General features: G+C 49.1%; 1 protein-coding gene across 2 annotated transcripts in view; it reads left to right on the forward strand.

Moving 5' to 3' along the window:
* The window catches only part of ZC3H7B (zinc finger CCCH-type containing 7B), a 59,838-nt gene that overhangs the window by 4,303 nt on the left and 41,894 nt on the right, over positions 1-13,641 (forward strand). The window lies entirely within an intron of this gene.

A 13,641-nucleotide genomic window follows, 5' to 3' on the forward strand; every position in this document is an offset into this window, starting at 1 on the left:
AGATATGGACCATTAATCTGAGCTTCCCAAGGACAGGAACTGGGTCTGATTCACCCTCTGTGCCTCCAGCCCCAGAGGCGGTGCCAGGATTACACACTCAGCCATTGTGTTGTCAAATTGAATTATGCCCCAGTGTAGAGGAGGAAGGTTTATTTTGCCCAAGAGTGGAAGATCTTCCTAGAATTGCCATTTGAACATCTGAAAGATAGGTTGAAAAGCCAGAGAAAGGGTGTTCCAAGCAGAGGCATTGAGATGGACAAAGGCAGGGATGTATAAAGAAGAACAGGTCACCTGGTACAGCCACAGTCTAGTGGGCAGATATATGACATAGGGTTCAAGTCAGGCTCTGCCGTCATGATCCTTTCGATTCTCTGGGCCTCAGTTTCCCCTTCTGAAAAGGAGCCCTGAGATTTGATGATATTTAATGATAACCCATGCTTGGGGATCAGGATAAGAAACTCAGATGAAAGGAGCTAGAAGTGTTTAAAAATTTTTATTAATTTAGTAATCACTGAACCAGCAATTATCTAGGCCCTGTTGCAAGTGCTTTTTCCTAAATTAGCTTATTTAATTTTTTTTTTTTTTTTTTTTTTGAGACGGAGTTCCATTCTTGTCGCCCAGGCTGGAGTGGGATGGCACGATCTCGGCTCACTGCAACCTCCGCCTCCCGGGTTCAAGTGATCCTCCTGCCTCAGCCTCCCGAGTAGCTGGGATTACAGGTGTCCGCCACCACACCTAATTTTCGTATTTTTAGTAGAGACGGGGTTTTGCCATGTTGGCCAGGCTGGTCTTGAACTCCTGATCTCAAGTGGTCCACCCGCCTCAGCCTCCCAAAGTGCTGGGATTACAGGCGTGAGCCACTGCACCCAGCCTTTATTTAATTCTTTCAACAGCCCTAGAGGGAGGCACTGTAATTATCCCCATTTTACAGGTGAAGAAACTGTGGCATAGAGAGGTTCAGTGAAGTGCAGAAGGGGCAGAGCTGCAGAGCCAACCCAGGATGTCTGGCTCTGGAGCTGGCCTGGTGTGGGCCTGGGAAGGAGCCTCAGGGGAGACCTGAGGTTATTCAGACAGCAGAGGGTGGAGGTGCTGCAGCCCCAAGCTGGAGGCTCAGCCTGGGCTGATGAAGGGCTGTGCGTCAGCCCCCAGGAGCCTCCACAGAGGTCAGCTCCTTTCTTTTTTTTTTTTTTTTTTTTTTGAGACAGAGTCTCATTCTGTCATCCAGGCTGGAGTGCAGTGGTGCGATCTTGGCTCACTGCAACCTCTGCCTCCCGGGTTCAAGCAATTCTCCTGCCTCAGCCTCCTGAGTAGCTGGGATTACAGGCACGCACCACCACACCTGGCTAATTTTTTTTTGTATTTTTAGTAGAGACGGTGTTTCACCATGTTGGTCAGACTGGTCTTGAACTCCTGACCTCGTGATCCACCCCCCTTGGCCTCCCTACTGCTGGGATTATAGGCATGAGCCCGTGCTGGGCCTGAAGTCAGCTCCTTTCATCACATTTCATGGCCCCTGGAAAACAAGCTCATTTTCCTTCCTCTGTCAGCACCAGCTACAGATTCCTTCTCACCAAATTCATTCCCCACAGGGAGACTGTTTCTTTGCAGGCGTGTTGGTTGTGTTGGTGCCGTGTTGGTTGTGTTGGTGCTGTCTCCCCACCGGGCTATGGAGGCCCAGAGGGAGGGACATTCCTGCATTCAGAACCCTTGTTCCCTTAAGAAACATCTGGTAACTTCAGTTCTGCAGCATCACAGCTCCTCAGCGTCAGAGGCTGAGACACGAGCTTGGTGGGGATCGTGGGGATATGATCACCCGTATAGGAGCACATGACACCCATATAACAGCAGCCCCCATATGGTTAACACCACTGTATACCAACATCGTGCTTGACATTTCCTATGCCTTCTCTTATTGAATCCACTTAACAGCTCTTTGAGACCAGAGCAATCATTGGCAGCCCCATCTTGTAGATGAGGAGCCTGAGGCTCAGAAAGACTAAGTTAACACTTCTGAGATCACACAGCTGAGGTAGAGAAGGGAGTCAGATGAAGCCACCTGGCATCCGAGGTCTTAGCTGCCATGCAGGAGACAGTCTTCAGGTTACTTCCAGTTTCCTCGAAGCTCTTTTCTTATCAATCTGGAAATCCTAACTACCACCAACATTTGTGTCCTGCTGTGTCCACAGTCTCTCATTAATTGTCATGACAGTCTTTTGAGGTAAGGTAAGAGGTGTCCCTGTTTTTCAGAAAAAAAGACTGAGGCATCACCCACCCACTGCTCTTCCTACCCAGTCCACAATGTGACTTGGGAGGGGAACAGGGTATTGGATTCCCTGAGACCGAGAACCGTGTCTTCTGATTGGTTTGTGTTACTGAAGTGCTGGGGTCAGCTGATGATCATTCCTTGAGCACTTCCTGTGAAGGCTGCAGGGAAGGTGGGGGCTCTGGCCCTCCTGGGGTTTTCAGAGGTCGCCCTGGTTCAGCTATGCTCTTGTTCCCTGGAGCATCTCTGTGTCATCCCTCTCCCTCCACAGGCTGAGGAACGCAGGGCAGGGAGCCCAAAGTCCTGAGTTTCATTCCCAACTCCTGTTCATGCTGGCTGTATGATGGAGGCATGATTATTTTGTCATTCTTGGCTTCTGTCTCCTTTTCTGTGAAACGGCCGTACTGATCCTGTCGAGTCTGCATCAGGGGTTGTAGTAGTGATCATTTAATAGCCTTCAGAATATTCCTGAATCTTCTTCACTGTCTGCCTTGATCCAGGCCTGAACCACTGCAGTAGCCTCCTAACCAATCTCCCAGTATCCTCTCTTGTCATACGTCCTCCCTGCAGTAGCCAAAAGGATCTTCTTGCAAAATAAATAAGCTCCTGTCACTCTTCTGCTGAAAACTCTCCTGCAGTTTCCTGACACACGCAAAACACAGCCCTGGCTCCTGGCATGGCCTGTGAGTGGTTCTGAGACCAGCCTCGCCTGCCCCTTGCACTTTGCCTCCCACGTGGCTTGCCCTTGCTTGGGCGTTGCAGCCACGGTGGCCTTCTGAGTTTTCCTGGAACATTATCAGCTTGTTCCCACCTCAGGGCCATTGCTTGTGCCCTGTCCCCTGCTAGGTAGGTGCCCTCTTACCCCACCTCCTATCTTCCATGGCTGGCTACCTATCTCTCTTAAATGTCAGCTTCCTCCTAAGGGCCTTCCCTAAACTCCCAGTCTGCTTTCTTTCTTTTTTTCTTTTTTTGAGACAGAGTCTCGCTCTGTCGTCCAGGCTGGAGTGCAGTGGTGTGATCTCGGCTCACTGCAATCTTGACCTCCTGGGTTCAAGTGATTCTCCTGCCTTAGCCTCCTGAGTAGCTGGGATTACAGGTGCCCACCACTAGGCCCGGCCTAATTTTTATATTTTTATTAGAGATGGGGTTTCACCATGTTGGCCAGGCTGGTCTTGAACTCCTGGCCTCAAGTGATCTGCCCACCTCAGCCTCCCAAAGTGCTGGGATTACAGGCGTGAACCACCGCATCCGGCCCTAATGTACTTTCCATCACTCCATGCCACGCTTCCTGCTTCAGCTTCCTTGTGACTCTGATCTCTATTTTTACTTGTCGTGTGCATTTCACGCTGGTTTATTTGTCTTCCTGCCCATGGATGACAAGCTCCACCAGGGAAAGGACTTTATTAACTGTGTTCCCCTAGCACCTGGTAGGGCCCCTTGCACTAAAAGTGCTTCATGGTTATTTGTTGAATAAATGAATAATAGTAGGAGGTTGGCCACAGAATAGCCCTTGCCAAACAGCCCACGACTGGGCAGGGAAACTGCAAAGAAATCAACATTGATGGCTGGGCGCGGTGGCTCACGCCTATAATCCCAGCACTTTGGGAGGCCGAGGTGAGTGGATCACAAGTTCAGGAGATCGAGACCATCCTGGCTAACACAGTGAAACCCCGTCTCTACTAAAAATACAAAAAATTAGCCGGGCGTGGTGGCGGGCACCTGTAGTCCCAGCTACTCGGGAGGCTGAGGCAGGAGAATGGTGTGAACCCGGGAGGCAGAGCTTACAGTGAGCAGAGATAGCGCCACTGCACTCCAGCCTGGGCGACAGAGCGAGACTCCATAAATCAACATTGACTGATTGAAAACTTACAGGATAATTATGTCTGTCGTGAGTGCTCTCTACAGCACCCAGTTTAGCAGAAACATGAATTTCTGACCCCTTCAGGGGGAGGCACACCAGGTGGAGCTGCAAAATTGTCTTGTCAGGTGTGTATCATCATCCCTGTCTCCCAGATGACAAAACTGAGGCTCAGGGAGGTGCCCTGAAAGCCAGTGTGGGACAGTGCTGGGATCTGAACCCAGGGCTGGTGGATTGCATGGCCCAGCCTGCCTCCCTGTCAGCACAAGGCACGAAAGCAAGCAGAGCAGCACTGGAAACTCTCAATGCCCAAGGATGCACCACAAGGATTTCCAAGCTCCCTGGGAGCAGGAGCAGTGACTAATTAACTGCTCAAGAGGAACAGGGTATGCCACAGTGTTAGACAGTCACTCTAAGCTCTGGGTGATTCTGGCTTATTTTTTAATTTTATAATTTCCAAATTTTATTTTTTAATTTTATAATTTCCAAATTTTATAATTTCCAAAGCTTTTACAATGACCTTCTGTTACTGTTTTAAAAAGGGAGGTTTTTGTTTGTTTGTTTGTTTGTTTGTTTTAATGGAGTCTTGCTCTGTCACCCAGGCTGGAGTGCAGTGGCACTATCTCGGCTCACTGCAGCCTCCGCCTCCTGGGTTCACGCCATTCTCCTGCCTCAGCCTCCCGAGTAGCTGGGACTACAGGTGCCCGCCACCACGCCCGGCTAATTTTTTTGTGTTTTTAGTAGAGAGGGGGTTTCACCGTGTTAGCCAGGATGGTCTCGATCTCCTGACCTCGTGATCCGCCCGCCTCGGCCTCCCAAAGTGCTGGGATTACAGGCGTGAGCCACCGTGCCCAGCCTCACTTTTTTTTTTTTTTTTTTTAGCCTGCATTCATTCGCGTGTATACGTGCATGTGTGCACATCGGTTTTGAGTAGGGGAGTGACATTGGCATATGCGTTACACAGATATCCCTGACCACTGAATGGGAGCATATTGGAGGGGGTGCATTGGAAACTTGGCAAGAGATGTTGAGGATCCGAGAGGTAGCCATGCTTGTGGAGAGGATATGAGGGGTTGCAGGCTGGGGAAATATTTATGAGGTAAAGGTGGCTGAGAACAGGATGATGCTCAGAGCTATGAATAGAGTCAGGGAATAATGGAAGAGGAGTAGGATTAGGGGAGAAGACGCTGAGTTCAGTTTGGAATGTGTTCAGTTGGAGAAACACCCAATCCAGCTGAGATGGCACCAAAGAGGACTTTGGACACAGAGGCATCTAAGCTGGGTCTTAAAGGATGAGTAGGAGTTGGGAAGGTGTGTGTGGCAGAGGGCATTCCAGGTAGAGGGCCCAAGATTAAGAAAGGGATGGAAGTCATAGGCAGCCTGGGTGTTGGACTTCCAGGTACCACTACCCAGAAGATAAGAGATATGAGTCTGAAATACTGGGGAAGGGGGTGGGCCTGGCAGGAGGAAGAGATAGGCGAGTCGTTAACATGACTCGTGTTATCATGAAATGCAAGAGCTCATCTGGGGAGCAGGTAGTGAAGAGAGCAGGAGCACTGTCCCTTAAATGGAAGCTCGGGGATGTTGGTCTTGAGACCTGGGCAGAATAAGACGAGCCCCCAACAGAGAAATCTGCTTCGTTTTTTGTTCCTCAACCATGCATGGAGGCATCTCCATGACAATACATACAGATTCAATAGCTGCATTGTATTCCATGGTATGGAATTTAATTAACTAATTTAATTCATTTTAATTAAATTAGTTAATTAAATTAATCCTTTACTGGTAGACATTAAGGTTGCTTCTAGTTTTCCACTTACTCTTAAAAATAATACATCCTCGGGAGGCTGAGGCAGGAGAATGGCGTGAACCCGGGAGGCGGAGCTTGCAGTGAGCCAAGATCGTGCCACTGCACTCCAGCTTGGGTGACAGAGCGAGACTCCGTCTCAAAAAAAAAAAAAAAAAAAAATACATCCTAGCTCGGCGTGGTGGCTCATGCCTGTAATCCCAGCACTTTGGGAGGCTGAGGCGGGCAGATCACCTGAGTCCAGGTGTTCAAGACCAGCCTGGACAACATGGTGATACCCTGTCTCTACAAAAAGTACAAAAAATTAGCTGGGCATGGTGGCACATTCCTATAGTCCCAGCTTTTTGGGAGGCTGAGGCTGCAATGAGCTGAGATTATGCCACTGCACTACAGCCTGGGCAACAGAGTGAGACCCTGTCTTAAAATAATAATAATAATAATAATAATAATAATAATAATAATAATAATAATAATACGTCCTACACCTGTAGTCCCAGCTACTTGGGGAGGATTACTTTAGCTGAGGAGGTCAAGGCTGAAGTGAGCCACGATGGTGCCACTGCACTCCAGCCTGGGTGATACAGTGAGACCCTGCCTCTAAAATAATAATAATAAATAATAATAATACATCCCTGGCTGGTCATGGTGGCTCATGCCTGTACTCCCAGCACTCTGGGAGGCTGAGGTGGGTAGACTGCTTGAGGCCAGGAATTCGAGACCAGCCTGAGCAATGTGGTGAAACCCTGTCTCTACAAAAAATGCAAAAAAATTAGCCAAGCGTGATGGTGCGTGCCTGTGGTCCCAGCTACTTGGGAGGCTGAGGTGGGAGGATCGCTTGAGCCTGGGAGGTTGAGTTTGAAGTGACCTCCAGCTTGGGCGGCAGAGATCCTGTCTCAAAAACAAAACAATTATAATCATAATACATCCTATGCAAATATAATTGAGTACATGTGTAGGGATTTTCATAGATTAAATTCTTGGAAGTGAAATTTCTGTGTCAAAGTGAAAGGACATTTTACCATTTGGAGGAATTTTTGCTGCAAGTAACAGAATTGCTAGCTCAAAATGGGGGTTTGTTTTCTCACATAAAAAATGAGGTGGGGCAGTTCCAGAAGCAGGTAATGTTTTGGGTCAGACTTTTCTTTTTTTTTTTTGAGACGGAGTCTCGCTGTGTCGCCCAGGCTGGAGTGCAGTGGCGCGATATCAGCTCACTACAACCTCCGCCTCCCGGGTTCAAGCAATTCTCCTGCCTCAGCCTCCCTAGTAGCTGGGACTACAGGCGCCCACCACCACGCCCGGCTAATTTTTTGTATTTTTAGTAGAGATGGGGTTTCACCGTGTTAGCCAGGATGACGAGGTCTGGATCTCCTGACCTCGTGATCCGCCCACCTTGGCCTCTCAAAGTGCTGGAATTACAGGCGTGAGCCACCGTACCCGGCCAGATGTCACATGCCCTTACCAAAGCCAATCACTGGCAAGGGAAAAAGGCCATTCTGATTGGCTTAGCCCAGTGAAGGTTCACCTGAGTGCCTGGGAAATGGACAACCTTGAAGGAGCAAGAGGGGAAACTGGCTGCTGGGTGCAGCCAGCAGGGCCTGCCTTGCTCATTTTAGTACATGTTGCTAAATTGCTTCTCAAAGATGATTCCAGTTTACACTGTCAGTATACGTACAGGGAGGGCTTGGGAGTGCCAGTTTCTCCACCCTCGTCAACCAGGCTTTCTTTTCACCTTAGTCTCATGGGTGAAAATTGGCATCTTGTGTTTTTTTGTGTTTTTGATTTTGTTTTTGAGACAGTCTCTCTCTCTGTCGCTCAGGCTGGAGTGCAGTGGTGCCATCTCGCCTCACGGCAACTTCCTTCGGTCTTTCGGGTTCAAGCAATTCTCCCGCTTCAGCCTCCCAAGTAGCTGGGACTACAGGCACCCGCCATCATGCCTGGCTAATTTTTTTTTTTTTTCGTATTTTTGTAGGGACGGGTTTTCACTATGTTGGCCAGGCTGGTGTTGAACTCCTGACCTCAGGAGATCTGCCCGCCTCAGCCTCCCAAAGTGCTTGGATTACGGGCGTCAGCCACCGCGCCTGTCCGGCATCTTTTTTTAATCAGTGAGTTTGAGTATCTTAATAATTTATTTTCCTGTGAATTTCCTTTTTATGTTTTTTGCCCTTTTTAATTTTTATTTTATTTATTTATTTATTTATTTTTGAGATGGAGTCTTGCTCTGTCACCCAGGCTGGAGTGCAGTGTTGCGATCTCAGCTCACTGCAACCTCCGTCTCCCGGGTTCAAGCAATTCTCCTGCCTCAGCCTCCCGAGTAGCTGGGACTATAGGCGAGTGCCACCAAGCCTGGCTACTTTTTGTATTTTTAGTAGAGATGGGGTTTCGCCATGTTGGCCAGGCTGGTCTCGAACTCCTGACCTCAAGTGATCCACCTGCCTCGGCCTCCCAAAGTGCTGGGATTACAGGTGTGAGCCACTGCGCCCAACCTATTTTTTATTTTTGGGATAAGGGTCTCACTGTGTTGCCCAGGCTGGTCTTGAACTCCTGGGATCAAGTGATGCTCCCACTTCGCCTCCCAAAGTGCTAGGATTACAGGCATGAGTCACCATGTGCGGCCCATAATCATCATTATTTTATTTTATTTTATTTTTTGAGACGGAGTCTTGCTTTGTCACCCAGGCTGGAGTGCAGTGGCACGATCTCGGCTCACTGCAACCGCTGCCTCCTGGGTTCAAGTGATTCTTCTGCCTCAGCCTCCTGAGTAGCTGGGACTACAGGCGTGTGCCACCACACCTGGCTTATTTTTGTATTTTTAGTAGAGACAGGGTTTCACTATATTGGCTAGGCTGGTCTCAAACTCCTGACCTCGTGATCTGCCCGCATCGGCCTCCCAAAGTGCTGGGATTACAGGCATGAGTCACCATGCCCAGCCAATCATTATTATTACTTAAAAATACAGGCAAGACCCTGTCTCCAAAAAAAATAAATAAATAATAAAAATTTAAAAAATCTGATCCTGGAGGTTTGTTTGGCCTATATGCTTCTTGCTCCTCCACCAGGTGCCTTCTCTGAGTCATGCCTGACACACGCTTTCAAGATGCTCACCTCCCTCTCTTTTTGTTCTTTGAGACAGGGTCTCACTCAGTTGCCCAGGCTGGCCCAGACAGCGGGGAGGCAAGTGAGAGGTGGGCTGGTGAGCCCCGATGTCACAACTGGAGACACCTTCCACATGCACGTGCTAGAGTGCTAGAGTACAAGTGGCACGATCTCGGCTCAGTGCATCCTTGACCTCCTGGGCACAAGCAATCCATCCAGCACAGCTTCCTGAGTAGATGGGACTACAGGCATGTACCAGTATATCCAGCTAATTTCTAGTGTTTTTTTTTTTTTTTTTTTTGTAGAAATGGAGTCTTGCTATGTTGCCTGGGCTGGTTTTGAACTCCTGGGCTCAAGCGATCCTCCCACCTCAGCCTCCCAATTACAGGTATGAGCCACTAAGCCCAGCCATACCTCCGTCTTTAACTGAGAATAAATGTCCTTTTAACCACTGTATTAGTCTGCATAGGTTGCCATATCAAAATACCATAGACTGAGTGGCTTAAACAACAGAAATTTATTTCTTTACAGTTTTGGAGACTGGGAGTCCTAGTCAGTGTGCTGGCCTGTTTGATTTTTGGTGAGGGCTCTCTTCCTGGCTTACAGACCTCACTGTGTCCTCACATGGCCTTTCTTTGGTGCATGCAAGGGAGGAAACAGAGAAAGAGCAAGCTTGCTAGTGTCTCTTATAAGAACAGTAATCCTGTTGGATCAGGGCCCTACCCTTATGCCCTCATTTAACCTTAATTACAGGTACTTCTGTATAGGACCTATCTTCAGATATAGTCACATTAGAGATTAGAGCTTCAGCATATGAATTTGGGGAGGACACAGACATTCAGTCTACAACATTCTACCCTTCATCCCCCCAAATTCACGTCCTTATCACATACAAAATACATTCATTCTATCCAAATAGTTTTGTTTTTTTTTTTTGAGACAGAGTTTCTCCCTTGTCTCTTGTTGCCCAGGCTGGAGTGCAATGGCGCTATCTCGGCTCACCACAACCTCCACCTCCTGAGTTCAAGTGATTCTCCTGCCTCAGCCTCCTGAGTAACTGGGATTATAGGAATGCGCCACCATGCCCAGCTAATTTTGTATTTTTAGTAGAGATGGGGTTTCTCCATGTTGGTCAGGCTGGTCTCAAACTTCCAACCTCAGGTTATCCGCCAACCTTGGCCTCCCAAAGTGCTGGGATTATAGGAGTAAGCCACCATGCCCGGCTGTTTTTGTTTTGTTTTGTTTTTGAACAGGGTCTCGCTCTGTTGCCCAGGCTGGAGTGCAGTGGTGTGATCTTGGCTCACTGCAACCTCCGCCTCCCAGGTTCAAGCAATTCTCCAGCATCACCGTCCGGAGAAGCTGGGATTACAGGCGCATGCCATCGCACCCAGCTAATTTTTGTATTTTTAGTAGAGACAGGGTTTCACCATGTTGGCTGGGCTGGTCTCAAACTCCTGACCTCAGGTGATCCACGCACCTTGGCCTCCCAAAGTGCTGGACTTAACAGCCGTAAGCCACCACGCCTGGCCTTTTTTTTTTTTTTTTTTTTTGAGACAGGGTCTCACTCTGTTGCCCAGGCTGGAGTGCAGTGGCACGATCACGGTTCACTGCAGCCTTAACTTCCTGGGCTCAGTTAGTTGCTCTGTTGCCCAGGCTGTAGTGCAACGGCGCAATCTTGGCTCACTGCAACCTCTGCCTCCCAGGTTCAAGCGATTCTCCTGCCTTAGCCTCCTGAGTAGCTGGGATTGCAGGCGTGTGCCACCATGCCCAGCTAATTTTTTTTCTTTTCTTTTTTGAGAAGAGTCTTGCTCTGTCGGCCAGGCTGGGGTGCAGTGGCACAGTCTTGGCTCACTACAACCTCTGCCTCCTGGATTCAAGCGATTTTCCTGTCTCAGCCTCCCGAGTAGCTGGGATTATAGGCATGTACCATCACGCCCAACTGACTTAATTTTTGTATTCTTAGTAGAGACAGTGTTTGACCATGTTGGCCAGGCTGGTCTTGACCTCGTGATCCGCCTGCCTCGGCCTCCCAAAGTGCTGGGATTACAGGTGTGAGCCACCATGCCTGGCCCCCAGCTAATTTTTATATTTTTAGTAGAGATGGGGTTTCACCATGTTGGCCAGGCTGGTCTCGAACTCCTAACCTCAGGTGATCCACCCACCTCGGCCTCCCAAATGCTGAGATTATAGACATGAGCCACCGTGCCCGGCCAGAAAGACAGTCTTGAATTGCCAATACCATCCTTCCCCCATTCCTGGGCAGCAGCCATGTGGTGCAGAGAGAGAATTCATCCAACAAAATATTGAATCATAACCTGATTTAACCTTAATTAGCTCCTTATGGGCCCTGTCTCCAAATATAGGGTTTAGGGCTTCAACATATGAATGGGAGAGGGGGCACAAACATCCAGGGTGTAACACCCTCCCTATAAGAATTTTCTGGCTGGGCGCAGTGGCTCATGCCTATATTCCCAGCACTGTGGGAGACTCAGGTGGGAGGATTTCTTGAGCCCAGGAGTTCGAGACCAGCCTGGGCAACATGGCAAAACCCCATCTCTAAAAAAAAAATAAAATACAAAAATTAGCCATGTGTGGTGGTCCCAGCTACTCAGGAGGCTGAGAGGGGAAGATCAGTTGAGCCCAGGAGATGGAGGCTGCAGTGAGCCAAGATCACACCACTGCACTCCATCCGGGGCAACAGAGCGAGACCCTATCTCAAAACAAAGAAATTTTTTTCCCAGAGGAGGGAAGGGTGTGGGGTGTTAGGTGCCTGTAGGGCTGGGGCCTTTGGTCTCCTGACGCATTGTTAATCAGGCTGCCTGATGCCCATCTCTGCGGTGTCATTGAACCCAGGATCCAGGCTGACTGCATGGCTTTGAATAACTTTCCTAGCCTCTTGGAGTACTATTTTCCTGCCTGATGGGGATGTTGTGAGATTTAAATAAATCTCAGTTATTTAGTGACAACTCATTTTTTTGTAGAGCAAAGCTAGACATAGAGTGGCCCTTTTGTTTAAAAGCTCCTGTGACTCCTCTACCTTAGGGTGGAATCCACAGTCTACCCCGTCTACAAAACCTCTGTGGGCTGGGTGACACACGTGGCTCATGCCTGTCATCCCATCACTTTAGGAGGCTGAGGTGGGAGGATCACTTGAGACCAGGAGTTTAAGACCAGCCTGAGAGGCTGGGCGCGGTGGCTCACGCCTGTAATCCCAGCACTTTGGGAGGCTGAGGTGGGCAGATCACGAGGTCAGGAGATCAAGACCATCCTGGCTAACATGATGAAACCCCATCTCTACTAAAAATACAAAAAATTAGCTGGGTGTGGTGGCAGGCGCCTGTAGTCCCAACTACTCGGGAGGCTGAGGCAGGAGAATGGCGTGAACCTGGGAGGCGGAGCGTGCAGTGAGCCAAGATTGTGCCACTGCACTCCAGCCTGGGCAACAGAGCAAGACTCTGCCTCAAAAAAAAAAAAAAAAAAGACCAGCCTGGGCAACATAGTGAGACCTTGTCTCTACAAAAAATTTTAAAGGTTAGCGAGGCACGGTGGTGCACACCTGTGATCTCAGCTGCTTGGGAGGCTGAAGTGGGAGGATCCCTTGAGCCCAGGAGTTTGAGGCTGCAGTGATCATGCCATTCTGGGCAACAGAGTGAAACCATCTCAGAAAAGAAAATGAAAATACCTCTACATGTGGTCTTTCCTGCTAATCTCTCTGACCTTCCTATTCACCACCCTCCCCACTGCCCACTCTGCTCCATCCTCACCAGCCTCCTTGCACATTCTCAGATACACCAACAAGGCATCTCCCTCAGGACCTTTGCACTCACCGTTCCCTCTGCCCGGAGCCCTTTCCCACCAGGTATCCGCAGGGCTGGCTCCCTCACATCATACACGTAGATCTCCATTCAAATGTCAAAGTGAGCCAGGCGCAGTGGCTGATGCCTATAATTCCAGCACTTTGGGAGGCTGAGACGGGTGGATCACTTGAGGTCAGGCGTTTGAGACTAGCCTGGCCAACATGGTGAAACCCCATCTGTACTAAAAGTACAAAAAGTAGGCTGGGCGCAGTGGCTCACGCCTGTAATCCCAGCACTTTGGGAGGCCAAGGTAGGCAGATCACGAGGTCAGGAGATCGAAACCATCCTGGCTAACACGGTGAAACCCCCTCTCTACTAAATACAAAAAATTAGCTGGGCATGGTGGCTTGTGCCTGTAGTCCTAGCTACTCAGGAGGCTGAGGCAGAAGAATCGCTTGAACCCGGGAGGTGGAGGTTGCAGTGAGCCAAGATCGCGCCACTGCACTCCAGCCTGGGCGACAGAGCGGAACTCCCTCTCAAAAAAAACAAAACAAAAAGTAGCCGGGCATAGTGGCAAGTGCTTGTAGTCCCAGCTACTTGGGAGGCTGAAGCACAAGAATCACTTGAACCCGGGAGGTGGAGATTGGAGTGGGCTGAGATCACACCACTGCACTCCAGCCTGGGTAACAGAGTGAGTCTCCGGCTAAAAAAAAAAAAAAAAAAAAAAAAGGTCAAAGTGGCCTCTCAGACTACTCAGAATTATAGCGCCCTGTCACTCTATCTTATTATTTTTTCTTAATTGCATGTATCCTTCCTGTATTAT

Source organism: Gorilla gorilla, chromosome 23, assembly GCF_029281585.2.
Source record: "Gorilla gorilla gorilla isolate KB3781 chromosome 23, NHGRI_mGorGor1-v2.1_pri, whole genome shotgun sequence".
NCBI lineage: Eukaryota > Metazoa > Chordata > Mammalia > Primates > Hominidae > Gorilla > Gorilla gorilla.